The sequence below is a fragment of the Heptranchias perlo genome, chromosome 22, assembly GCF_035084215.1.
Source record: "Heptranchias perlo isolate sHepPer1 chromosome 22, sHepPer1.hap1, whole genome shotgun sequence".
Taxonomy (NCBI): Eukaryota; Metazoa; Chordata; class Chondrichthyes; order Hexanchiformes; family Hexanchidae; genus Heptranchias; species Heptranchias perlo.
Genome location: NC_090346.1, coordinates 21,756,372 through 21,783,251, shown reverse-complemented (window position 1 = coordinate 21,783,251; position 26,880 = coordinate 21,756,372). Strand labels below are relative to the sequence as shown.

The 26,880-nt window shown below is 42.6% G+C and overlaps 1 protein-coding gene across 1 annotated transcript in view; it reads right to left on the bottom strand.

The window, feature by feature from the left end:
• The window catches only part of rhbdf1a (rhomboid 5 homolog 1a (Drosophila)), a 357,313-nt gene extending 332,347 nt beyond the window's left edge, over nt 1–24,966 (bottom strand). Inside the window, exon 1 of the mRNA XM_068003135.1 lies at nt 24,817–24,966. The gene's annotated coding sequence lies outside the window, so the exon portion shown is untranslated. The remainder of the gene's footprint in view (nt 1–24,816) is intronic.
• Between the last annotated feature and the right edge of the window lie 1,914 nt (nt 24,967–26,880).

The following is a 26,880-nucleotide window of genomic DNA, read 5'->3' as shown; positions in this document are numbered from 1 at the left end:
CAAAACACAGGTTATCAAAAAGTGGCATCCTCAAGTTGATTATATTCTAATTGGACTGATAGATGTATTATACATCACAAGAACAGTGTTTTGAGAATTCTATACTCAACATTTTTCCTGTATTTGCCCACCTACTAGCACGTTTGATCTGTGCTGTATAACAATTAAAAAACATTTTCTGTAATGATAGCATTGTTTTCCTTTGTCTTCCACAGGTTAGGACAGGGGTCCCTGAGAATGTGTCAGTACTCACAAAGCACTTAATAATCATTGTTCTAAAGTGCTTCTTGGCATGAAAGATATATTTTAGCTTTCTCACTTCATACAGGCTGCATCAACACGATGTTTATTTTTCAATAAATCTACAGCGTAGCATATCATTCAATGTTCAGTTTTAAATTAATCTCAAACAAAAGCAACCAAAATTACAAGAGAGAATTTGTGCCAAACCCTGATGCTGATTATTTTAAAATCAGTGGTGCCCTTTTCTCTGGTTTCTTAAATCACCATCATTCTAGCACAGGAAACAAAACATGTAGGTACAGGAAGTTTCAATGTCAAAGTTTTTAAATTATCCTCCATATCGTATCTCTCCTATGGGACGAGGTCAGGTCTGAGTTGCAAAGATCCTTCCTTTCCCCTTCTCCACCACCACCCCCCCCCTTCCAGGTTCCACAAGATGATCACCCGGATATATGATACACAAGCTGTGCAATATCTTCCAGCACTTTATGGTAGCAGGAATGATGTGGTCATATTCAATTGAGTTCATTATTCCATGATTTGTACATGAATTCAGATGCACATTTGCATTTACAGGTACTTCAAAATTTAGTCAAATTAGCAAAATATTCATTTCACAAGCAGATTTCTGAAAACTCTGCAGCCATGCAACAATAACAGAAAATCATTTATCAAATCAAGACCTAAATATGCACATTAAGCAATATTTGTACCATATCCTATTTCTATTTAATAAGAAAAAGGGTCACATATGAGCTCATTATAAGGAAAATTACTGTACGATATTGAGGACCTACACACTCTTTAATTTATGAGGTATACAATTACCACAAGCATAACAAATTTCTCTTTGCAGGTAAAGTAATTCAGATTTTTAAAACATCTAAGAGATAATCCCATTTAGAGATTTACTTAGAATTTCAAAGGTCTTCATTAATAAAAGATAATTATCTCTCTTCCTCCTAGTGGCTCATACTCTCCCCAAGGCCATTACTATAACAATATTCAACAGAAAGATACATTGCTCAAGCAGCCCCACAGCATGCCCATACACTGATCAAACATCTGCAGCAAAAGTGATCACTTCCAGATGCAGGGACCCCTATGGTGGTCTAACTGTCAGGAATGTCCCAACAGTTCACTTTATGTCACTCACAGCGAGGTGAAAATTGATGTGGGGAACTGAAGTTCTGTAACCAATCTGTAAAACAGAGTATGAATTACTTAAAGTTGCAATGCACGAACACTACATTGTCCATTTTTTCCAATTTCTTCTCCTCCTCCTCTTCAACTAATCCCGGTGCTTGAGCATGGTTCAACAACCACCGAAAGTCCTTCACTTCCTCACCCACATGGCCATGGTGCATGGGTGTGTCTGGTGCATGTTATCTAGGCTCATCATTGCCAAGCCAGACTTCACCCAACGTCCACACAAATGCACTTACTGGGAGAGTAGGGGGGTGGCTGGATGGTAATCAGAAGCTAGAATGCTGACTGATTTTTTTCCCCTTCCCAGCCAGTGGCACTGAGGCCAACTCTAGTAGCCTCACCAGTGCCTCAGGTGAGACCAATTAACTCAACACATATGGGGTCACTTTCTGCCCAATTTTAGATGGGGGCTGGGGCGAGAAGTCTGCTGCGGAACCATTCTGCCGGCTTCCTGTCAATCATATTCACTTCCAGAATTATCCACCAGAAACAACATTAGATATGTCTAACCAAATTTTCCAAGTGGCCAGTAATGACAGAGTAGCATCGTACATCACATCTGAAGAATGCCAGTGTGTTCCCAGCATCCAATGTTGCTATAGCAGGTGGGAGCACACTGAAAATTTAAAAGGACTCCCAAAAGGACTCCCAAAAGGAATCCCAAACTACATATTTTTTTTTAGTGTGCATAGGGCCACTAAAGACTTTAACCAGCTAAAATCACACAGCTTACTAGCACTGGTAAGCTTCCCACTGCTTGTCCAAGAACATTATTAGGCCATTGACTAGAAAGGTTGTCAGGAGCAAAGTAGGAAGAATCCCAATCCCCTTTGAAATTATATTAATGAACAAAGTTGTCTGGTCAATCAGCAAACATGCCCAACTCAAATCAGTTCAGAGTGTACCACAGAGGGTTAACTCAATTACAACCTACCAACACAATCCTGAAGCCATATTGACCCCAAAGAAACCTTGCACCAAGGAGGATAGTCACTATTTCATCATTAGGCAACGGACAAGAGCTCTTGTTAGGGGGACAGCAGATACCAGGGACTCCTTACAAGCGATATGCTGAGCAGCACTTTTGTGATTGCATCAATATCATCCTCCTGACTGCAACAGTAGCTCATCAACAACAAAAGCAACTTGCATTTATAGAGTGCCTTTAACATAGTAAAACAGCCCACGGTGCTTTACAGGAGCGATTATCAAACAAAATTTGACACCAAGCCACATAAGGAGATATTAGGACAGTGGACAAAGATAGGTTTTAAGGAGTGCCTTAAAGGAGGAGAGGTAGAGAGACAGAGGAGGTTTAGGGAGTGTATTCCAGAGCTTAGGGCCTAGGCAGCTGAAGGCACGGCCGCCAATGGTGGAGCGATGAAATTCGGGACGCATAAGAGGCCAGAATTGGAGAAGCGCAGCGATCTGGGAGAGATCATAGTATCATAGTAGGTACAGCGCAGGAGGCCATTCGGCCTATCGTACCTGTGCCAGCTCTTTGAAACAGCTATCCAATTAGTCCCATTCCCCTGCTCTTTCCCGATAGCCCTGTAAATTCCACCCCCCCTCCCCAAATATTTATCCAATTCCCTTTTGAAAGTTACTATTGAATCTGCTTCCACCACCCTTTCAGGCAGTGCAGTCCAGATCATTACAACTCGCTGCGTAAAAAAATGTTTCCTCATGTCGCCTCTGGCTCTTTTGCCAATCACCTTAAGTCTGTGTACTCTGGTTACCGACCCTTCTGCCACTGGAAAGTGTTGGCCAGGGGCTGCAGAAACTACTGAGTTTATTCCGAACTGCTGACACACAGGGAAAAGCAACTTTTGAACTGAAGTAACCTGAGTTCAGTCGCTGGCCTGAGCTGGCTGGAACCAGTTTGAATTAGCTAAGTTTTGTGAAAGACAAAGGAGATGTGATAAGACACAAGTCCTTATTTAGAAAAGGAGTAATGAGGTAATGCTACCTAAGTCCTTGGGACAGAGCCAATGAGGAGAAGACACAGACTAGGCGAGCAAGCCTAAACCAACGGGAGAGAGAGACAGCACAGCTTGAAGAGATAAGATTCGGAATAAGAATGAAGAATCTCGAATCTCGGGCGTGGAGCCAGCGACGACTCCGGAGACCAACCATCGCGGAAGTGGAAGAACCTACGTCAGGGACGTAGAGACGACGTTGAAAGAGAGAACGGAACGCCTGGCCAGCGTCAGCTCTCCTTTTTGGGTATTAGCCTTTATATTCTGTGACCACTCAGGAAGTGTCAGAGAAACCTAGTAGGTGTGCATTTAGATCTTAGTTTGGGTATAAAATTGTATAACCTGGTGCAAACTGCATGTCTATATCTAACCAGACGTATAAGCTATATGTATATGATCTAACGACGTGAATAAAGCGAATTGAGGGTTAAGAGAGAATTGACTCTTCTCCTCTTTGTACTAAGCCAATAACCGTAACCGGTGACTCCGGTCAAAAGTTTCTCTTTATTTACTTTATCAAAACTGTTCATGATTTTGAACACCTATCAAATCTCCCCTTAACTTTCTCTGTTCTAAGGAGAACAACCTCAGCTTCTCCAGTCTCTCCACATAACTGAAGTCCCTCATCCCTGGCACTATTCTAGTAAATCTCTGCTGCACCCTCTCTGAAGCCTTGATATCCTTCCTAAAGTGTGGTGCCCAGAATTGAACATAATACTCCAGCTGAGGCCTAACCAGTGTTTTATAGAGCTTTAGCATAACTTCCTTGCTTTTGTACTTTATGCCTCGGTTTATAAAGCCCAGGATCCCATATGCTTTTTTTAAAAAAAAAACAACAGCCTTCTCAACTTGTTCTGCCACCTTCAAAGATTTATGTATACGCACCCCCAGGTTTCTCAGTTTACTACATTTCTGAGTTTCGTGTCATCTGCAAACTCTGAAGGCACGGCCACCAATGGTGGAGCAATCAAAATCGGGGATGCGCAAGAGGCAAGAATTGGAGGAGCGCAGAAATCTCGAAGGGTTGTAGGGCTGGAGGAGGTTACAGAGATAGGGAGGGCAAGGCCATGGAGGGATTTGAAAACAAAGACAAGAATTTTAAAATCGAGGCATAGCCAGGCCGGGAGCCAATGTAGGTCAGCAAGAACAGGGGTGATGGGTGAATGGGGCTTGGTGCCAGTTACGATGCGGGCAGCAGAGTTTTGGATGAGTTCAAGTTTATGGAGGGTGGAAGATGGGAGGCCAGCCAGGAAAGCATTGGAATAGTCAAGTCTAGAGGTAACAAAGGCATAGATGAGGGTTTCAGCAGATGAGCTTAGGCAGGGGCAAAAACGGGCGATGTTACGGAGGTGGAAGTAGGCGGTCATGGTGATAGAGTGGATATGTGGTTGGAAGCTCATCTCAGGGTCAAATAGGTTACCAAAGTTACGAACAGTCTGGTTCAGCCTCAGTCAGTGGTCAGCGAGAAAGATGGAGTCGATGGTTAGAGAACTGAGTTTGTGGCTGGGACCGAAGAGGGCTTCAGACTTCCGACTTCCCAATATTTAGTTGCACTGAATCACCGTAGCTACCAAGGCTTCAGTAGGAGAGCGTGTGGTCTCATATCAGCCTCCAAGTAACACATTCCAGCAGCAGTCACACACGACTCATGGTTTCCTCAACAGTTACACAACAAACGTCCACTCTCAGTATGGTAACGGAAGCTATGTGCCAATGACCTTGATGTTATAAACATCCAAGTGTAACGCCTCATACCAGGCTTACTCATCACCAACTACTTAATCCAAGTCTTCATGTGAGGAGCTTTGACAAAGACAGGTATTGCCATGAGGCAGATACCCCCTCCAAGGTCCTCAATTACTGCGACAGGTTGGTGTAAGCATTTCCTGCATTCCTTTCCCTTTTTTTGGTCACAAATTCAGCTCAGTTTTCCCTTGATCTAGTCTGTCACCAACATGGTCAAAAGGGATGACAAACCACTGAATTCACAGGTGACTTTTTAAAATGTTATTTATTTCACTTTTAATGCTTCTTAGTCAATATTCAAACTCCCCAACCAGACAGATTATGTAGAAATGGTGCCAATACTTGTTGTCACTCATTCCTGCCATTCTCTGGGCTCTTGCCAATAACTGAAGTCAGCTGCTCTCCAACAAACCCATGAAGGCATCTTTTATGTCTAAAGACAGCATTATACTGATTTGGCATCTGATCCAACAGGCACTTGTAATGACCCATCTGCATGGAGGTTGGAAAAGTCAGTGGAATATGCTGCGCATACAGAAGGCCTTATGAACCAGATCACTAGGAGGTTGTGATTGATGCCAACCGTCGTCTGGACATAATCTCTTCTCAGTACAGTTCAACGGACTAACGGCATCCTTTCTCTTCCTTCAGTGATATCAAAATTCCAATGCAGGTTACCTATGTGGCCAAACAGTTCTCCTTCAATGTTCAGATTGCAATAAAAGACAGTGCAACTTGTCTTTGCGCAGTAACACAAAAATGAATACATTAACTTTCCCACATCAATCTTGTTTCCCAACATAATTGATGTGAGGTGTTTATCGAGTATGAAGACAGGCTAATCAATTGCTTATTGCTTTTGGTCTTTAGGGAAGCAACAACAATGCCTACACATTAGCATCTTTTGTCTCAGTGTTTTTTAAAAAGTTGTGTGAATACACATTGCTTTAAAAACAAACATTTAATTGCGACTTTTTCCAAATCTTTACTGTGGAAAAAAAAGGTCAGAAAAATCTCAAATCACAGGGTCCCAAAAAAAGAGACAGAGCAGAAAATGGATCAGAGTGGTAGTATGCGTACTAGTAAGCAGAATAATTTAATTATACTTCTTCAAACTACAAAATAAACTTTTGACACTGCACTATAGGGGTAAAAGTGAAATAGATAAAATTGAAAAGTCACCTGTGAACTCAATAGAAAAACAAACCAATCCTCAACAACTGGTTTCTCAAAATCAACCATAGTCAACAAATCTATTGGTTCAGGAGTCAGCACCCGCCAGGATCCCAAACTGCACTGTGCTGGTAATTTAAATAGCCCCAAAAGTTACATAACTTAAGACTTCAGACACAGTAACATTAATATGTCTATAAAATACAACACAGCCCAAAATGTTCTTTCATGTAAAATAACAGTTGATTCAACAACTTCTAGCAACTATTTTCAACTAAACCTTTTTTCAGTTCATAGTATCACAATAGGTACAGCACAGGAGGAGGCCATTTGGCCCATCGTGCTTACCAGCTCTTTGAAAGAGCTATCCAATTAGTCCCACTCCCCTGCTCTTTCCCCATAGCCCTGTAATTTTTTTCCCTTCAAGTATTTATCCAATTCCCTTTTGAAAGTTACTATTGAATCTGCTTCCACCACCCTTTCAGGCAGTGCATTCCAGATCATTACAACTCGCTGCATAAAAAAAAAGTTTCCTCATGTCACCTCTGGCTCTTTTGCCAATCGCCTTAAATCTGTGTCCTCTGGTTACCAACCCTTCTGCCACTGGAAACAGTTGCTCCCTATTTACTCTATCAAAACTGTTCATTTTGAACACCTCTATCAAATCTCTGCTTAACCTTCTCTGTTCTCTGTTCTAAGAAGAACGACCCCAGCTCCTCCAATCTCTCCACATAACTGAAGTCCCTCACCCTGATGGATTTTTTTTCCAGAATTATGCTGCACCAACAAAGCACCACAGCCATCCAATATGGTCAGGTCACTAGCTCTGAAGTGCATGCACTCATGCAAGATCAGCTGGCACCACATTTTCAAAGAATTGTAGACTTTCAAGATCACTTTGGCTGCAACTTTTAAAGCAATGGTCATAGCATTTTGCTGCATTTGTATTCCAATAGCCTAGGGCACGGAACAGTGAGACGTGGCTTTGCTCCACTATTCTCAAAGTGTCCATTCGGAGGAATGTGCTCAGTGGGAGGTAAAGCATTCTCCCAACACCTGCTGGTATTCAGCTCATCAGCAGCCTTGGCAACAGCCTGTGTGCAGGTAGGTCACTCTCTCTCAGCCAGAGAATCAGACATAGCATGGGAAGGGATTTGAAAAGCGCATTTTCAGTAAATTCACAAGGACTTTCCAGGCTATTGGAATTTTAGTAAATTCACAAGCGCATTTTCAGTAAATTCACAAGGACTTTCCAGGCTATTGGAATTTTACAATCAATAGGTGTGTCACGTTTTGGGATTTTTGAACCAATTTTCCGCTGAAAGGATTTGGAGAAAAGAAGTTTCTGACCGAGTTGCATGAAGTGTAGGTTTCCCATACCTGAAGAGACTCCAGGGCCTACAGCGATTTCAGGGGGAGGGCCAACTGGGTCAACTCCAAGCACCACTGAAGCAAATTACTTCCCTCAGTAACCTAGGATGCATCCCATCTGGACGGTGTGACTTTTCTACTTTGAGTAATCTTTTAAGTAAGTCTTTATCTATTTTTATCCTATCCAATATCACTCCTACCTCCTCCTTTACTGCTACAATGGCAGCATCCTCTTCTTTAGTGAAGACAGATGCCAGGTGCGAAGTATTAATTTATTGCCTCAGCCATGCCCTCTGCCTCCACAAGAAGATCTCCTTTTTTGTCCCTAATTGGTCCCTTGCTTTCTTTGTCTACCCTATAACTATTTATATGTTTATAAAAAGAATTTTTGGTTCCCATTCTCTCTCTTTGCCCCTCTTATTGCCTTTTTTAGATCTCCTTTTGCAGAAATACCCATATGTGTCTTACCTGCTCAATGAGGAGATATGGGAGGCAACATTTTACACTGCCAGTTTGGGGACAAGGTGGAGTGTTCATTGGGGCACAGCTGCATAGCCTAACTGGCAGATGGCCATGCAGAGGCAGCCCACTGCAGAACCCAGGAGCAGTTAACATCCCAAGATGAAGCTGGGGAAAAACAGTGGTCCAGCCACAAGTGTCACCCAACAAATTCAGGGCCTGCCAGATAGCACAGGCATATCCTGCCACACAATACGTGAATGGCATCAGTCTTGGCTCAGTGGTAGCACTCTTGAAGCTGAGTCAGAGAGTCATGGGTTCAGGCCCCACTCCAGAGACTTGCGAATGACACTTTGGTGTAGCACTGAGGGAGTGCCGCACTGTTAGAAGTGACGTCTTTCAGGTGAGCTGTTAAACGGAGGCCCTGGTTGCCCTCTCAGGTGGGCCTAAAAGATCCAATTGCTTTGAAAGTTGCAGCCAAAACAACCTTCAAAGTCTACAATTCTTTGAAAGAGCAGTGCTCCCAGTGTTTGGCCAGCATTTATCCTTAAACTATTCATGCAGCTTGTGGGCCCCTGGGGGCTGAAAGGATCCATAGTACGGTGGCACACCCAGCGAGGACCATATAATCTTCACAAGCAAGCTGCAAGATTCAGACACCAGAGACCTACCCTGGGGCAGGAGATGGTTCATGTTTTGCAACTTTTTGAACATTGTTCCAGAAAGGATTTGGGGAAAAAAAAGTTACTTTAAAAGGATGATATTTTAAAGCAAAGTGTATCGTAGGGTCTGAGGAACCCTGGATATTAGGCCTCGGACCCCATACACAGAGACGGAGGTGCAGGAGGAGGCCATGCAGGTAAGTGCAAGAGGTTCAGGCCACTGCTTGCACCGAACACTCGAACCATTTCCAGGGTTTACAGGCAGCAATCAGGGTGAATTTTCCCTGACCTGCTAATCTAACTGAGATGAGCTGACACAGCACAGACGTAAGATTGAACCTGTGATCTCCTGGTGTGTACGCCTTAATATTAAAAGTAGTTGCCATGACTCACTAGGCCATTAAAGAAGCTTTGAATAAGAATTTTAATCAACTTTTTCAATGTTAGTTGAAATCACATTAGAGTTCTATCACCATCTTCAAAATTGTGAACTGTCAGTAATGTTCTTCATAAATATTTGGCTTGCAACTTAAGAGAAATTTATCTTCGTGAAGAGATTCATGTATCATGGATACTGCAACTTGAAGTAATTGGTCTCAGCCTGACTGTAATCCTTCAACCATAAAACCACCTAGATTTTCCTACATTACACAGTGACTACACTTCAAAAGTACTTAAGCACTTTACAGCCATTTAGGGACATGGTGAGGTTGTGAAAGGTGCTATATAAATGCAAATCTAATTTGATCAAAAAATAAAGACAGAAGAAAAACATTACACACTTAAACAAGAGGCCGTCTTGTGTTTTCATTAGTATTCACGTCACAATATGTTTGGGCACAGGCTAGAACCGTGGATCTTAATTACATCTTGAAGTATATAATTTACAAAAGCTCAGACAGCCAGGGTGACAAATGTTAGCATTATACAGTAGTACCGTAATTACTGTTTCAGAAGAGTGAAGATATATTGTTCTGCATGCAAATACCTGCAGCAGGAAGTCTGCACGTCAGTGTTCCAGGGATGCAACACTCCAGTTCATGGAAATGTTTAGAGTTTCTTTTTAATCAGTGCCATCATCTATGGCTAAACAGGCGTTTTACTTCCAATGTTGAAATGGGGGGGAAAATCTATAATTCCAATTGCAGTTCTACTAAACCACTAGTTAGTATGCACATATTAAAAGGTTTGTAAAACTTTGCAATATTGCATTTGACCCTGGTGAATACTTCAACAAAGTGCTGACAAATCATTTGAAAATCTCTCGCATAATGCAATGCTCCCAAATGCAACCTTCTTGTGAGAACCTAAGGGGAAAAATTCAGATGAATGTGGTCTCTACAATGCGCCCATCAGCACTGCATGAATTGATTGAGGCAGGATGTGGAGGTGTTCAATGAATACTTTACATACTTTGCTCACAATAGCAAGCCACACCCTTGTATAATTTTTAAATTACTGCCAGTTGATCTCCTGTGATGTTACTTATGGACAAAAGGGGAGGGGAGAATCAGCTCAGGCAGAGCAGAGACCAACTAGATCAGAATCTCAGCAGTCAGAAGAACAAAATGTTTTAATACATTAAATTTGCTATGATGTTGTGCTCTTCTTATAATCGATACTTCAGTGCAGCACTGAGGTAGAACTGCACTGTTGGACATGCTGTCTTTCAGATGAAACGTTAATTCGAGGCCCCATCTGCTCTGCTAGGTGGATATAAAAGAGCCCACAACACTCTTCAAAGAAGAGCAGGGGAAATTATGCTGGCCAACTTTAATCCCTCAATAAACATCACTAGAACAAAAGCTTTGGTCATTTATTTCATTGCTGTGTGTGGGACTGTGCAGGTTTACTATTGTATTAAAGACACCCGAACATACATTACTGACAAGATTTTTAATAATAGTCTGTTTGAATTTGAGACTCCTGCCATTTAATAAGAAAATCATATACAAAACACAATTACATATTTTGACTGTACTAACCGTCGTGACTTTTTTTTTTAAAACAGTAAATTTGGAACAGGCACAGTTTAATTATAATAAATTGAACCACGTGCAGCTATTTTTTTCCATTCAAAATAGAACTATCCTACTGTTTCCAGGTGCGTGTCAGTGAATTACTGACGGCAACTTTATATGCATCATTTCTTTATTCTGGCCAAATTTACAAAATAAATTTGAACAGGTTGCTGAAAATAATAGCTAGCGGAAAGCAGCTATAGGGAGTCAAATGCAAGCCAAAGCAATAATGGAAAGATAATACTGGGCACTGGATACAGGATTATTGGGAGAGCAGCAGCAGATACACAGTTTGTGAAGACTGACTGTTATAGCATCATGCCAGTAGAAGATGATACAATGACCCGATTCTTTCAATAACATTAACAATCCTTACTTGACAATGTTCACAAAGTCCCGGCCAAGACTACCTTTCCACATTTGGATTACATCCCCATTTAACTCACATCAATTGAAGTGTAAAGCACAACACATACACTTTCAGAGCAATAGCAGTGACACTGCAGATTCCTTCTATTAGCAACTTGTTTAGCAGCTTAAAAATTAATAAATATGATGTGGTCTCAGTAAAATAAGTAATTTTTACTCAAATATGAAGCAATTTCCTTGAACAAACCTTCAAAATGAACAGTTCTGCTATAAAATTACAGTGTGGGCCAGCCCATAATTCATCTCTGGACAAAAATTTCATTCAAAGAGGCTCTCTGGATTGCTGGGTGGTAGGACTGGAAGTGGTAGAGTGGGGTTGGGGCCCTTTGCTGAAGCAGAATGGGAAGTGCTTTGTTCCATAGATAACTGGCTGGTGTTTAATGCTGATATTGGGTGGCAGAAGTGGAAAGATTGTTCCATGAAAGTTACACCCCTCACCCACAGAGGGGAAATTGTTGAAGTGGCCAATTTGTGGTAATTCTGATTACACTTCTCATGAAATGAACTTATGAGCTCTTTGTGTATATATGGATGGAATGTGACAGGCCTGAATTACAATAAATTGGAAGCACTAATGAAGGAGAAGACATCTTGAATTCACTGTGTTATGGTTCCTCATAGCTTTCATTCTAGAACATCTAATTCTGTATCAAAACACATAATTTTGCACAAATAAATGCTGGATGCACATCACATCCTCATTATAATGTTCTCAAGTCATAATCATCTGTTAGAAGGTTACAAAGTTACTGAACTTTGCTGTCTAAGTTACTGAAAGTGCACTTTATGCAAAATTAAATTAAATTGAGATGTAGTCATGTGCACAGCACTGTAACACATAAAATGCTTGGTTTCCGAAGACCACGCTATAATGCAGATGGACACCAATTCCATGCAAGACAATGTATTGGCCAGATGGGTTCATTTCAAGAAAACATAAATATAATAAAAAGGCATGTTCAGTGAATTAAAACCTCTGATGTAGTTCATAATCAGAGGCGTGGAATACTTTTACTCTTGTTTATTCATTGGAAAGAACTTGCATTTATATAATGCCTCTCATGTCCTCAGGATGCCCAAAACATTTCACAGCCAATGAAGTACTTTTGAAGTGTAATTACTATTCCTTTGTAGGCAAACATAGGAGCCAATTTGCACACAAGGTCACATAAAGAGCAAATGGAATAAATGACCAGTTATCTGTTTTGGTGGTGTTAGTTGAGGGATAAATATTGGTCAGGACACCAGAACGCCACTGCTCTTCAAACATTTTCATTGGACCTTTTACATCCACCTGAACAGGCAGTTTAACATCTCATCCAAAAGACAACACCTCCAACAGTGCAGCACTCTCTCAGGACTGCACTGAAATATCAGCCTGGATTTGCTCAAGTCCTGGAGTGGGACTTAAGCCCACAATCTTCTGACTTAAGAGAGGAGAGTGCTATCACTGAGACAAACTAACACTTTATTTATTAGGTTACAAAGCAGAGTATAGCTGGAAGCAGCTGTAACAAGGACAGATCTTATGGAAATATATGTTAATAGGCGCTCAGGATGCAAACACAGACTCTCAGTAACTAGGGTGTCAACATGCAGGGCTGAGGTTTACTGGGGCCTACTGCAAATTGAACATCCGTGGTTCAATGCATGATAGCTAACTGTGTCCAAACTTCTGTGTGCAAGGAGATGAGTTTCAGATGATGCCTGGAAGAGAGCGAGTTCCACAGGTTGAGAAAACAGTAGAAAGCTTTACTGCATCTATTCCATGCAGACATTTGGGTTGATCTGGATTGTTCTGGTCATAATCAAAGGTTTGGCTGACATGCTACCAGTAATTATGCTTTGCTCTAGTTATGAGTCTGACCTTGCCTAGGATGGTGTATAAAAGTGCAGGCATATAACGGTCATTATGGTTTAGCTTTAACCTGAATTCCCGGTACCTGTACTAGGCATGTCCTCTTAGTTCAGAAGCACTTTGTATGGACTGGGGACTCAAGACTTCATTCCCTACAAATCAAAGAATGGTTACAGCACGGAAGGAGGCCATTCATCCGACGAGTCCCAGCCGGCTCTCTGCAAGAGCAATCCAGCTAGTCCCACTCCCCCGCCCTATCCCCGTAGCCCTGCAATTTTTTTTACTTTCAAGTACTTATCCAGTTCCCTTTTGAAAGCCACGATTGAATCTGCCTCCACCACCCCCCTCAGGCAGTGCATTCTAGATCACAACCACTTGCTGTGTGAAAAAGCTTTTCCTCATGTCACTTTTGGTTCTTTTGCCAATCACCTTAAAATGTATGTCCTCTGGTTCTTTACCCTTCTGCCAATGGGAACAGTTTCTCTCTTTCTACTCTGTCTACACCCTTCATGATAGAGGTAATCACAATCAAATCTCCTCTCAACCTTCTTTGTTCGAAGGAAAAGACCCCAGCTTCTCCAGTCTATCCACGTAACTGAAGTCCCTCATCCCTGGCATCATTCTTGTAAATCTCTTCTGCACCCTCTCTAAGGCCTTCACATCTTTCCTGAAGTGCGGTGCCCAGAACTGGACAATACTCCAGCTGTGGCCGAACCAGTGTTTTATAAAGGTTCATCATAACCTCCTTGCTCTTGTACTCTATGCCTCTATTTATAAAGCCCAGGATCCCATATGCTTTTTTAACTGCTTTCTCAACCAACCCTGCCACCTTCAATGATTTGTGCACATATACCCCCAGGTCTCTCTGCTCCTGCATCCCTTTTAGATTTGTATCCTTTAGTTTATATTGCCTCTCCTCATTCTTTCAACCGAAATGTATCACTTCACATTTTTCTGTGTTAAATTTCATCTGCCACGAATCCGCCCATTCCACCGGCTTGTCTATATCCTCTTGAAGTCTATCACTATCCTTCTCACTGTTCACGACCCTTCCAAATTTTGTGTCATCTGCAAATTTTGACATTGTGCCCTATACACCCAAGTCATTACTATTATATCAAAAAAAGCAATGCTCCTAGTACCAACCCCTGGGGAACCCCCTGTATACCTCCCACCAGTCCGAAAAACAAAACCATTCACTACTACTCTCTGTTTGCTATTACTTAGCAAATTTCGTATCCATGCTGCCACTGCCCCTTTTATTCCATGGACTTCAACTTTGATGACAAGCCTATGACCAGAGAATTGCACCTAATCCTTGAGACTAGACTGTAATATCTTAGAATGAACAGCGTGAGAAATGTTAAGGAGCACTTTGTGGCTGTAGTTCTTCAAGTGACATTCCTAATCTCAATGGGGGCATATGAGAGGGGCAGTTAGTGCTCCTCCAAAAGGGAGGTAGAGAGGAGTCAGTAGCCTATGCAGCCCACAAGCAGTGGCTGCACTGCAGAATAATACTTATTCGTACACAAAATATCAAAATAAGTAAACATGTTGTATATACATCACCCCCTCAATATAAAGCTCTCAGTCATAACCATCTCTGTTACAGAGTTACTGAACCTTGCTATTCGATGCATTAAAAAGTTACATTTCAGGTAATATTACAGAACATTGAAATTCAGCTATGCATACAAACAATGGCACTGATCATATAGAACTCGTTACGGGAGACAAGAGGATGTCAAGCAAAAGGCAGTAAAGATTAAGTGGGAAAAAGAGAAAGGGGGTTAAATTAGATAACCCCTGAAAACGGGCACGAGGATCGCGGTCCGCGATTAACCCACGCCCAGTCATGGCAATGCAGGCAGCAAGTAACATTCGTGCTACCTGCTGTGTGCAGCCAGCGCTACCTGCGCTGTTGATTGGCTGCGCCCATCAGCTGGGGGGGGGGGGGGCCGATATCGGGAATGGTTCACACTTCTTAAAGGCAGCCTGCATTATTTAAAAGGGAGGTGCATTGTGGCTGCAAGAAGTGATGGTAGTCGTTTCAAAACTGAATCTGTGCTGTGATACTTTGAAGAATGGCTGCACCTGGGAGAGAGTGCACCAAGGTTCTCTGATGTCGCACTGGAGGCCTTGGTGCAAAAGACAGACAGAAGGAGACGCATCCTATATCCGCAGGGGGGCAGGAGGCCCCTCCAGAAATATGCTCAAGCGACAGTGGGAGGAAGTAGCGGAGGAGGCAAATGCCAGGAGCATGGCTCCAAGAACATGGATGCAGTGCAAGAAGAAGTTCAATGATTTAACACGAGTTGTCAATGTGAGTGAGTTCAAGCTTCAAGTGACGTATCCTACTAACTGCACCACGAGCCTCACCACTGTTCAATATACGCGCCCCCATAACAACAATCTCGTTCAATCAGTATTCCCGTTCGTATCATATCCTTCATCTCACCCTCACACACATGCATTGTTGCAAGTGACACACCCACAACTCACAGTTCACACACTGGCAGCTATTCAACCATAATAGCCATATCATCCAAACATTTTGCAGGACACTCACTGACACACTTCCCTCTTTCTTGCAGGAGAAGGCGGCACATAACAGGAGGCAGCCAGTGGCAATGGCTCCATTGAACAGGAACCTGTTGTCCTTTCTCAGGATAATAGCATTCCTACTCCCACCCTGCTACTCCGCCAGTGCTCTTGCTGTTGCCTGTCAGCCAGCCAGCCCACTTTATCCAAGTATAGGAAACCTCCAAAAACATGTACAAATTCACCAACAGACAAAAGAAATAATGTAGCAAATAACTACCTGTAACTACTTCATCATCCCTTTAAATAGCACTGATGGGGGTCCTTAGTGCCTTTTTAAAAAATTCGTTCATGGGATGTGGGCGTCGCTGGCGACGCCAGCATTTATTGCCCATCCCTAATTGCCCTTGAGAAGGTGGTAGTGATCCGCCTTCTTGAACCGCTGCAGTCTGAGAGGTGAAGGTTCTCGCACAGTGTTGTTAGGAAGGGAGTTCCAGGATTTTGACCCAGCGAGGATGAAGGAACGGCGATATATTTCCAAGTCAGGATGTGTGTGATTTGGAGGGGAACGTGCAGGTGGTGTTGTTCCCATGTGCCTGCTGCCCTTGTCCTTTTAGGTGGTAGAGGTCACGGGTTTGGGAGGTGCTGTCGAAGAAGCCTTGGCGAGTTGCTGCAGTGCATCATGTGGATGGTACACACTGCAGCCACAGTGCGCCGGTGATGAAGGGGGTGAATATTTAGGGTGGTGGATGGGGTGCCAATCAAGCGGGCTGCTTTGTCCTGGATGGTGTAGAGCTTCTTGAGTGTTGTTGGAGCTGAACTCATCCAGGCATGTGGAGAGTATTCCATCACACTCCTGACTTGTGCCTTGTAGATAGATGGTGGAAAGGCTTTGGGGAGTCAGGAGGTGAGTCACTCGCCGCAGAACACCAAGCCTCTGGCCTGCTCTTGTAGCCACAGTATTTATGTGGCTGGTCCAGTTAAGTTTCTGGTCAATGGTGACCCCCAGGATGTTGATGGTGGGGGATTTGGCGATGGTAATGCCATTGAATGTCAAGGGGAGGTGGTTGGACTCTCTCTTGTTGGAGATGGTCATTGCTTAGCACGAATGTTACTTGCCACTTATCAGCCCAAGCTTGGATGTTGTCCAAGTCTTGCTGCATGCAGGCACGGACTGCTTCATTATTTGAGGAGTCACGAATACAAATGAACACGGTGCAAACGTCAGCGAACATCCCCATTTCTGACCTTATGATGGAGGGAAGGTCGTTGATGAAGCAGCTGAAGATGGTTGGGCCTTGGACACTGCCCTGAGGAACTCCTGCAACAATGTCCTGGGGCTGAGATGATTGGCCTCCAACAACCACTACCATCTTCCTTTGTGCTAGGTATGACTCCAGCCACCGGAGAGTTTTCCCCCTGATTCCCAATTACTTCAATTTTACGAGGGCTCCTTGGTGCCACACTCGGTCAAATGCTGCCTTGATGTCAAGGGCAGTCACTCTCACCTCACCTCTGGAATTCAGCTCTTTTGTCCATGTTTGGACCAAGGCTGTAATGAGGTCTGGAGCCGAGTGGTCCTGGTGGAACCCAAACTGAGCATCGGTGAGCAGGTTATTGATGAGTAAGTGCCGCTTGACAGCACTGTCGACGACACCTTCCAACACTTTGCTGATGATTGAGAGTAGGCTGATGGGGTGGTAATTGGCCGGATTGGATTTGTCCTGCTTTTTGTAGACAGGACACACCTGGGCAATTTCTCACATTGTCGGGTAGATGCCAGTGTAAAAGCTGTACTGGAACAGTTTGGCTAGAGGTGCGGCTAGTTCTGGAGCACAAGTCTTCAGCACGACAGCCGGGATGCTGTCGGGGCCCATAGCCTTTGCTGTATCCAGTTTAAGTTGTGCTCAGCTGTGTGAGGTTAAGACAGTGCGTTGGATGGAGTGTGGAGTTCCAAAATAGCAGCATTACCTTCAAATAAGCGTTGCACACTGATTCGCGTCATCTTCTCCCTACACTGCACACTGCAAACTGCCAGCGGTCGATAGGTGTCCACGCATCTTGGATCCCATTTTCGAAGCTTAGTTGTCCGCGCAGCACCTAAAAAATGGGTACTACACGGCCCAATTTCACCCCCTTAGATTTTTAAGACACTTTGAAAGAAGCAAGACAGTTGGTAAGGCAAATTGTTCAGGAAGAGGATTCCATAAACAGGGACGAAGTGACTGAAAGAATGGCCTCCATCAGTGGAGGGGAGAGAGCAAGGGACAAGCAATAAACCACAGCAGACAGTGGGGCCAGGGCATATAGCTCAGATAAGGTGGGTCAATATCATGAAGGGATCGGAAAAAGAACCGGAGGTCATTGCACCAGCGGATCCTGACAAAGACAGGACTTCAGGAATGCAGAACTTTGTGCAAGAGAGGGGATTTGGGCCATGGATTCCTGAATTAACTGGAGTTTGTAAAGGATGAAGTGATTCAAGAGCAGCTCAAATAAAAGCCTGAAAGCAAGTCTCTTATCCATTTTTAAAAATTGAAATTGGTCAGGAAAACTGCATGGTGAAACCAAGAAAGGAAAGTAAGTGAATTAGAATGAAATAGCATGTATCTGCAATCAATGGGGAACAAAATCTTGCAGCATGCCAGTGATTAAGGATTTTATCACCAGCATGCTACAACTGTGCTCAGGAAGAAGCTAACAGAAGAGGATAATTGTACCAACGCGGACGTCCAATAATTGAAACGTACGTACACACACGTTAAATAATATTTCATTTGTAGCAAAGTGATGTACGGGTTGCCCTTTAACTTTTCATTCACAATTACTTACTACAGCTGAAATTTAAATATGAAGGCTGATTCTTTTCCTTTGAGAATTTGTGGTATTCTGAACATAATGAATTCAAAAGACTTTTTTGCAAATGTGAACTGTGTTTTGCTGCATTGTTCCACATTGTTTTCTTTAGCTGCATTCTTGCATTATAACAGGCCATCTCAGCAGAATACTGACCATGGGATTTATAGGGAATAATAGTCATTACTCAATGCTGGTTTCTTAATGCAGTTAAACTGTACTTCACTAAATGCCATACATGTACAGTTGTCTTCTGAATGAAAACACAGTTAGCCTTTATGTCAGCTATTTCTTTTTCAGCAGACAGACAACTAACTTCAAAAAGAATTTTGAAACTGCTGTGAATTCTCCAATGCTGATTATAAAGATGAGTTAAAGAAATGTTAATAAACAAAACATTTGGAATAATTTCTGAATTAAAAGTTGAACTGTACTATGGCACAGTAACACAGCAAATGGGACCAATGATGCATGGCACAAAGTGTGATGGACACAGGTTTTATTCCCCACAATGGTTAAATCCCAGGTGCCAGGCAGAAGGGCGAGGGAAAAGAAAACCTCCAGGATGGTATAAATCAACCTTTCCCTTTGTATTGTACAATTAATATTATCTTAAACCTTTATAAAATTCTATGCAACAAAACTCTTATCAAGTAGACCTGGTGACACAATGGGTTACAACACTGCCCATTCAACACTGAGATCTAGGTCCAAATCTAGCCCAAATATAGGATGAAAGCCTTCTCTAGTCTGTTCCCAGGGGATGTGAACCCACCCACAGTTCACAGCTTGAGCTTGTAACGACAGGTTAGTCAGCTGTCATAATGAACAAAAGAAAAACTCATAGCAGCCACACTGTAGTGATGTAACTCAAGCTTTGCTTAAAGACTGTGGTGTTGGGAATGAAGCAAAAGAGTTATGATGGAGCACTGAGTCGACCTTATCTGAAAATTGTTTTCTTTTCCTTCCTGCTGCCGTTTCCTCTGATTTTTCCCTCCCCTTTCCTCTTCCCCTCCTGAAGGTGTGGTTTAGTTCCACAGATACCAGTCTCCTGCCAGCATCTCATCCAAGCACCCACTTTTGAGGTGTGCATCTAGCCAGTGAGTGTCACCAGGCTATTCAACAACAGGGGCATCGCCACCTCATCGGATCATGTCCTCCCACCTGATGTCCACGTACACACTTCCTGCAACGTCATTAGATACTGATCAGGAGTATGAATCTTTGTTGTTTTCTTTCCCCCTTTCAAGGACCCCGAGGACAACTGTGACAGCTGAGATCAGCTAATTCAACACTGACCAGGGCCATTATAATGACTGAATAAGTCCAATTCTATTTTTACTACATGGGATTGTGTGATTTCTACCAGTGTTCTTGTAATAGAATATCACTTTTCTGCAAAAACCATAAATCAGCAGCCTGGGTCATTCGGCCTCATTTCCCTCTGAGACAGTGCACCAAAAGACCATCATTGACTGTGATTCTCAAAGTTCCCATTTCACAAAGCTGGTCATCATATCTTATTCTTAGTGTATCATATACGCGAAAATCTTCTTGCACAAAATAACCTGGCAAACTGCCTTTTGAAAGAACATTTCTTTAACTTTGGTACCTTTATAGGATAATATAACTTACCACCAGAATTGACTTGGAACATTTGAACTTTTATAGAAACACACCCACAAATAAACAAAAATCTCAAGGAATGTTTAATGAATATACATTATGCCCCACTGAACTGCTGACGTTAACAGGCAGTTAATAGCAGGCAGTTAAGAGGATTTATTAATGGCAATGTTCAATATGTTTAGAGCTTTCATATTCCTTCACTGTATTACAGCAAGAAAACATGCTTCCAAAGAGGTTTTATATTTAAGCCTTTTAAAGTAATCAATAGTGATTTTTCTTTAATCAAAATGACATTATATCCAACCCAAAAAACAGCAATATTGTTTGTAGGTTCACCATGGTAATTAGTGCAACATAATCTCATTTTATCCTTACAGAAAAAAGGAATGAAGCCCCCATAAGATTAATAGGAAAATAGGAATTGTTAGATGAAAAATGACCAAGGTCCATTTAGTTTGCCTTCTACCATCCTGGTAGTTGCATGATACAATGGTAATGGAGTTGTTGACAAATCTTAGCAATCAATCTCCATTAATTAGTCTGCAACAGAGCCAGACGAGGAAAACCCCCAGTGATGGAAAGCTTTGGGAACCATACTCCCAAAGTCACCTGTTCCTCCCAAGCATGCTACACTTACCATATGCCATGTCTCAAATTACTCATATACTGTATCCCAAAATATTATTTTCTGAAAGAATTCTATCTAATTTGCATTTGAATAAATCAACACTATCAGCTTCCACCGCCTCCCTTGGGAGCCTGTTACATAGATTAAACACTGGCTCACTGAAATATTGTTTCCGTGGACTAGTTTTGAATTTACCCCCCTTCATGTACAGGCCATGTCCTCCGGTTCTACTGTTCCGGACAAGGTGAAATAGCTCGTCATGGTCTACATTATCTAGTCCCTTTAGAATCCCAAGAACAGCAATCATATCCTCCTGTAGCTTAAACTGTTCAGGTTTGCAGTCCACTACCTTCATTAGCTTTGTATCATGTGCAAATTTAGCCACTGGGCTTGTGATTCCTAGCTCCAGATCATTTATGAAGATATTAAACAAAAGTCGTCCCAAAACAGACCCATATTGGTCCCACTGGTAACATTCTCCCAGTCTGATGGCAATCCCTGCACCACCACTCCGAGCTCTATCGGTCAATCAAGTCCATAACCACTGTAAAATACTTCCACTGATTCTTGCTTTCTTCATATTTAGTACAGTTCCTTTTGGAAAGGCTGGTATCAAAGGCCTGAAATCCAAGTACACCATTTTCACTGTCTTACCTCCACCGAGCTCCTTTGTCACACGCTCAAAAAAAAGTAAATTAGATTGGCAAGACCACCCCTTTATGAACCCACATTAACTATCTTTTATGATTTTATTTCTCTTCAGATGTTCTATGGTCTTATCTTTAATAAGGGTTTCCATAACTTTACCCACAATGGACATCAAACTCAATGTTCTCTAGTTTCCTGAGCTACTTTTGCTACCTTTTAAAAAAAAATAAGAGTAGCATCTGCATTTCTCCAGTCCCCAAGCACTTCTTCAGTATTCAGTGATTTCTGAAAGATTTGTGGCAGAGTTCCTGCAATTTCCTCCCTTACTTCCTTAAGGATTCTCAGATGCATCTTATTCGGCCCCTGAAATTTATTTACCTTAAGTTCGGTCAGCTGTTTGCCAACCATGCTGGTAGTAATGTGAATAGTGTCAAAACTTGCCTCTGCAATACCCTCTAGTTCCCGTTCCAGATCAAATAAGATACTCATCTCCTCCTTGGTAAAAACTGAAGCAAAAAAAAAATCTTATTTAGCACTTTTGCTGGCTATATAGCATCAGTTGTCATGCCCTCATCGATCCCACTTCCAGTGGCCCCACTCCATCCCTCATTTTTCTTTTTCTCTTAATAGAATTAGAATTTTCTTTATTATCTTTTACTTCTCTTGCCATATTCAATTTGAATTTTTTCTTTCCTGTTCTGATGCCTTTTTTAACACTCATTATGCCTTTTGATATTGAATCTGTCTTAATTCTGTGCCATTTTCCTTTGTGGCCTTAAATCCCTTTTTTCTTCTTTGAGTTACCTGGCAGGTCTCTTCAACCAGGCAGTCGTACCTTTAGGCTTGGTACCGTTGCTTTGCATGGGTACACATTGGACCACTGCATTCAGAATCACCTTCTTGAAGGAACTCCCTAGATCCCCCACTCCCCAAGCAATATTCAAATCTGCCAGGCACACTCTGATGACTTCTCAAGTGCATAAGGTTGGTCCTCTTTAAATTTGGCAATTTTATTTGGGAGCTGTGTGCTAAAAGCAGACTGTGGAGATTAACAAGTAACAGTGTAGCAAAATCCTTCTGTAGTCTTCTCAAAATCTGTATACAGAGTAACCTTCCTATAAGTACAACCTAGTTTTAAATCCTTCATAGATATTTTACATTTCTAACATTTTATATTTTGTAGCAATTTTAAAAATTGTGGCTAGCTAAACTACATTTTCAGTTCAGTGGTTTAGTTATGAGTGGATTTGCTTTTGGTACTTTATTCCTCCCTTGAAGACAATAAGACTGCTAATCCACACACTGGAATCTTCCTGCCGGAGATAAAATGTAGCTCTCCGAACCCTCCCATGCTTCTATTGTTTTCCGTTAGGAATACACTAGTCGATGTGTTATAATTTTGCTTTCTTAAAGTGATCATTTAACAAATGAAAAGGAGTAACAATTATTATTTTCCCCACTAATAGTTTTGTGGCAGTGAAATGTGGGTTCATGCAGTTCAAAAGAACTGAATGTTATTATTGTGGTTTGCATTTTGAGAACAATGACTATAATACCACATGTGGAAGGGGTGGTGGAATGCTTTGGGTAGATCAGCAATCTAAGCACACAAGTTGGTCTTCATTAATAAAACCAGGATAAGTTATGTACCCTCATTGTCACAACAACGGTGGTTTTATTGGCAGTGGGGATGGAATCATTTATTCCAAAAAGGTTCATTCAATACCAAAGTGTAGATTATATTCTGATGAAAGGTCATTGACCTGAAACATTAATTCTGCTTCTCTCTCCACAGATGCTGCCTGGCCTGCTGAGAGTTTCCAGCATTTTCTGTTTTTATCTGTAGATTATATGTTGCATTTGCAATGGTGGCTTCCCTTCCACGGGTTACTTTTCCAAAAATTGACCACGAAAACTGCTAAATGATGGCACCAACACCACCAACCCAATTAGATTTTTTTTCCTCTAACTTGCTCTGTCCTATCCTCCCAACTCTCGCCTCAAACTGACCAGGAGGGGAATAAATTTGAAGTCACAAAATTATGTATCACCCTCCAGGCCAAACCAGCAAGCCCATCCTAAAAAACCCAACAAACTAAATAATAGTAAAGCACTTGGGGGAAATTGTTGGGGTACTCGATACACCTTGTATAAATAGAATACACTACGGGTATTGATGGTTTACATCAAATAAACCACTTAGGTCATTGATACAACTTATTTATGCCAGAGGCACTTTAGTTATTTGGCTGACATCAGTCCATATGTGCTTTCTGTAAATCACTCGTCCCCAATGTACATCTTCTATAGATTGCATTTGCTTTCATCCAAAACAAGGTTTAGCACTTTGCTTAAATCAAGAGACGAGGACCGTCATCATATTAGAGAACATTAAGGCAGGCGAACTTCACATATCGGCAATAACGTGCTTCAACAATTCAAGGGAAAGCTCATCGACACTGCAGCTGACACCGCATAACGAATTTCGCTTTTTTTTTGGGTGGAGGAAGGACGAGCAGGAAAATAATAAAAAATTTAGAAGTTTCAAAGGTCAGACAAATCAATATTATAAATCACTGTAACCCAACTCTTTTCAAATCTGACAAAAACATTTTTAGCAAGGCAATGCCCCTTTAAGAATGTGCCGCAAATTGAATTAGGATGTCAGGATCACCACTTCCGAACTACTGTTAAAATTGTTCCCATCACACAACTCATTGTCACAGTAATGACCAGCGGGTCGCTTCGCAAAAACAAATTACTTAAAAACGGTGTAACTGGGAATGCGCAACTTAAGCTCAACAGCCTGTTACTGTAAGGGGTTAGGGTGAAAACGGATTAGCGCCATTCACAGCACGAATAGCCCGGCTTCACAAACTGAGAGGGGGGGGGGGAAATCACCAAGAATCTAAAACACCGCCAACCAAAAGACACAGTAAGTCGCACGATCGAGAGGTATAAACTTTCATTGGAATATATTACAAGTTGGATAAATAAAATCTGAGCTGCATTAATTGCCATAGAACACACAGCCTAACCCAGACAGCAACGATCAGCGTCCCTTTTCCGAGTTAAATATTATCAACAAGGGATGTTGGTACAAATCACATGCTGTATTCCTATCGGAAGGAGGGATCGTGAAACGTTCCGTCCGCTTGAACTGACACTTAAAACAATCCGAAGTCAGGATCCGACACACAATCCTAAGCACTCGTGTCTTTAATTGCCCCCCACCCCCTGAAGTTGCCGAGATGAACTTTTTCGAATAATTGCTTCAGCGCCCCGACGACCCCGTGGCGATATCCCCAGCCCCGCCGCGACAACTCCGACCCCGTCCCCACCAACATGCCGCTTCAAACGTTACCTTCTCGGGAGTGTTCGCTCGCAACACCTCAGTGTCGACAACTTCTCCCCGCGCTCAGCTCACGGTAGAAGCGGCAGCGGTGAAGGAGCCTCTCGCCGCTCAGATGCGGACGGTGGACAAAAAAAAAACACAGGGAAAGAAAGTCAAGAACATCTGATCCTGCGGGCTGACGTCAGGAGTTACTAAAAAGGTTCGAGCCAAACTTCAAACAACTTCCGCGCTGCTGCTTCTTAAAGGGGGCTGGCCACCAGGATGTGACACCATTATTTATTTGCCGGGACAAATGAGCACTTCGCGACCCGCCTGTTTTTCTTGCAGTGACTTCAAAAGTATTGTGACTTAGAATTTTACAGCAGGGAAAAAAATGGTTTTTCGATCCGTCGTGATGGTGCTGGCTTTCTGAGAGTGCTATCCGCTTAGACCCATTCCCCCTGACCTTTCCCCATATCCCTTTATGATTTCTTTTTCAAATATTTAAGGTGAAACTTGGTGTTATTACACAATTATATATGGAATAGATGATACTTGGGAGGGGAGTCTTTTTGGATAAAAGTGCTAATGTTGGAAGCCTGAAATGCAAACAGAAAATATGTTAAAATTTTGCAATTAAACTCTTCGTAATTTCTGATGAAGAATCACAACCATTTTTTGTAAAATTCGTTCATGGGATGTGGGCATCACTGGCAAAACCAGCATTTATTGCCCATCCCTAATTGCCCTTGAGAAGGTGGTGGTGAGCCGCCTTCTTGAGCCGCTGCAGTCCGTGTGGTGAAGGTTCGCCCACAGTGCTGTTAGGAAGGGAGTTCCAGGATTTTGACCCAGCGACGATGAAGGAACGGCGATATATTTCCAAGTCGGGATGGTGTGTGACTTGGAGGGGATCGTGCAGGTGGTGTTGTTCCCATGCGCCTGCTGCCCTTGTCCTTCTAGGTGGTAGAGGTCACAGGTTTGGGAGGTGCTGTCAAAGAAGCCTTGGCGAGTTGCTGCAGTGCATCCTGTAGATGGTACATATTTTACAGTTGCCGAAAGAGCTGCATATCTCCGTTTCATTTTCTTCCTCCAATTTCATCTAATTTTCTACCTTATTCCTCCTCTCCTGAGGTGGCGACTCAACAACAACATGCATTTATATAGCGCCTTTAACATAGTAAAATGTCCCAAGTCACTTCATAGGAACGATTATCAAACAAAATTTGACACTGAACCACATAAGGAGATATTAGGACAAGTGACCAAAAGCTTGGTCAAAGGGATAGGTTTTAAGGAGCGTCCTAAAGGAGGAGAGAGAGGTAGTGAGGCGGAGAGGTTTAGGGAGGGAATTCCAGAGCTTAGGGCCTAGGCAGCTGAAGGCATGGCCGCCAATGGTGGAGCGATTAAAAACGGGGATGTGCAAGAGGCTAGAATTGGAGGAACGCAAAGATATTGCAGGGTTGTAGGGCTGGAGGAGGTTACAGAGATAGGGAGGGGCAAGGCCATGGAGGGATTTGAAAATAAGGATTGAGAATTTTAAAATCGAGTTGTTGCCAGACCGGGAGCCAATGTCGGTCAGCGAGCATGGGGTGATGGGTGAACAGGACTTGGTATGAGGTAGGATACGGGAAGAAGAGTTTTGGATGAGTTCAAGTTTATGGAGGACGCAAGGTGGGAGGCTGGCCAGGAGAACATTAGAATATTCAAGTCTAGAGGTTTCAAAGGCATGGATGAGGGTTTCATCAGCGGATGAGCTGAGGCAGGGGCAGAGACGGGCAATGTTACAGAGGTGGTAGTAGGTGGTCTTAGCGATGGAGAGGATATGGGATCAGAAGCTCAGCTCAGGGTCAAATAGGACGCCAAGGTTTTGAACAGTCTGGTTCAGCCTCAGACAGTGGCCAGGGAAAGGGATGGAGTCGGTGGCTAGGGAATGGAGTTTGCGACTCAGGTTGTGGTACAGTTCCAGTAGTCCATCAGTATTAAGAGGTCATGCTTCACGTTGTTCATATTGGCAGGCTATGTGACGATGCATCACAGTCAAACCCATTATGTCCTCACCAAACCACCATACACATGCACTTTCAGTAACTATTA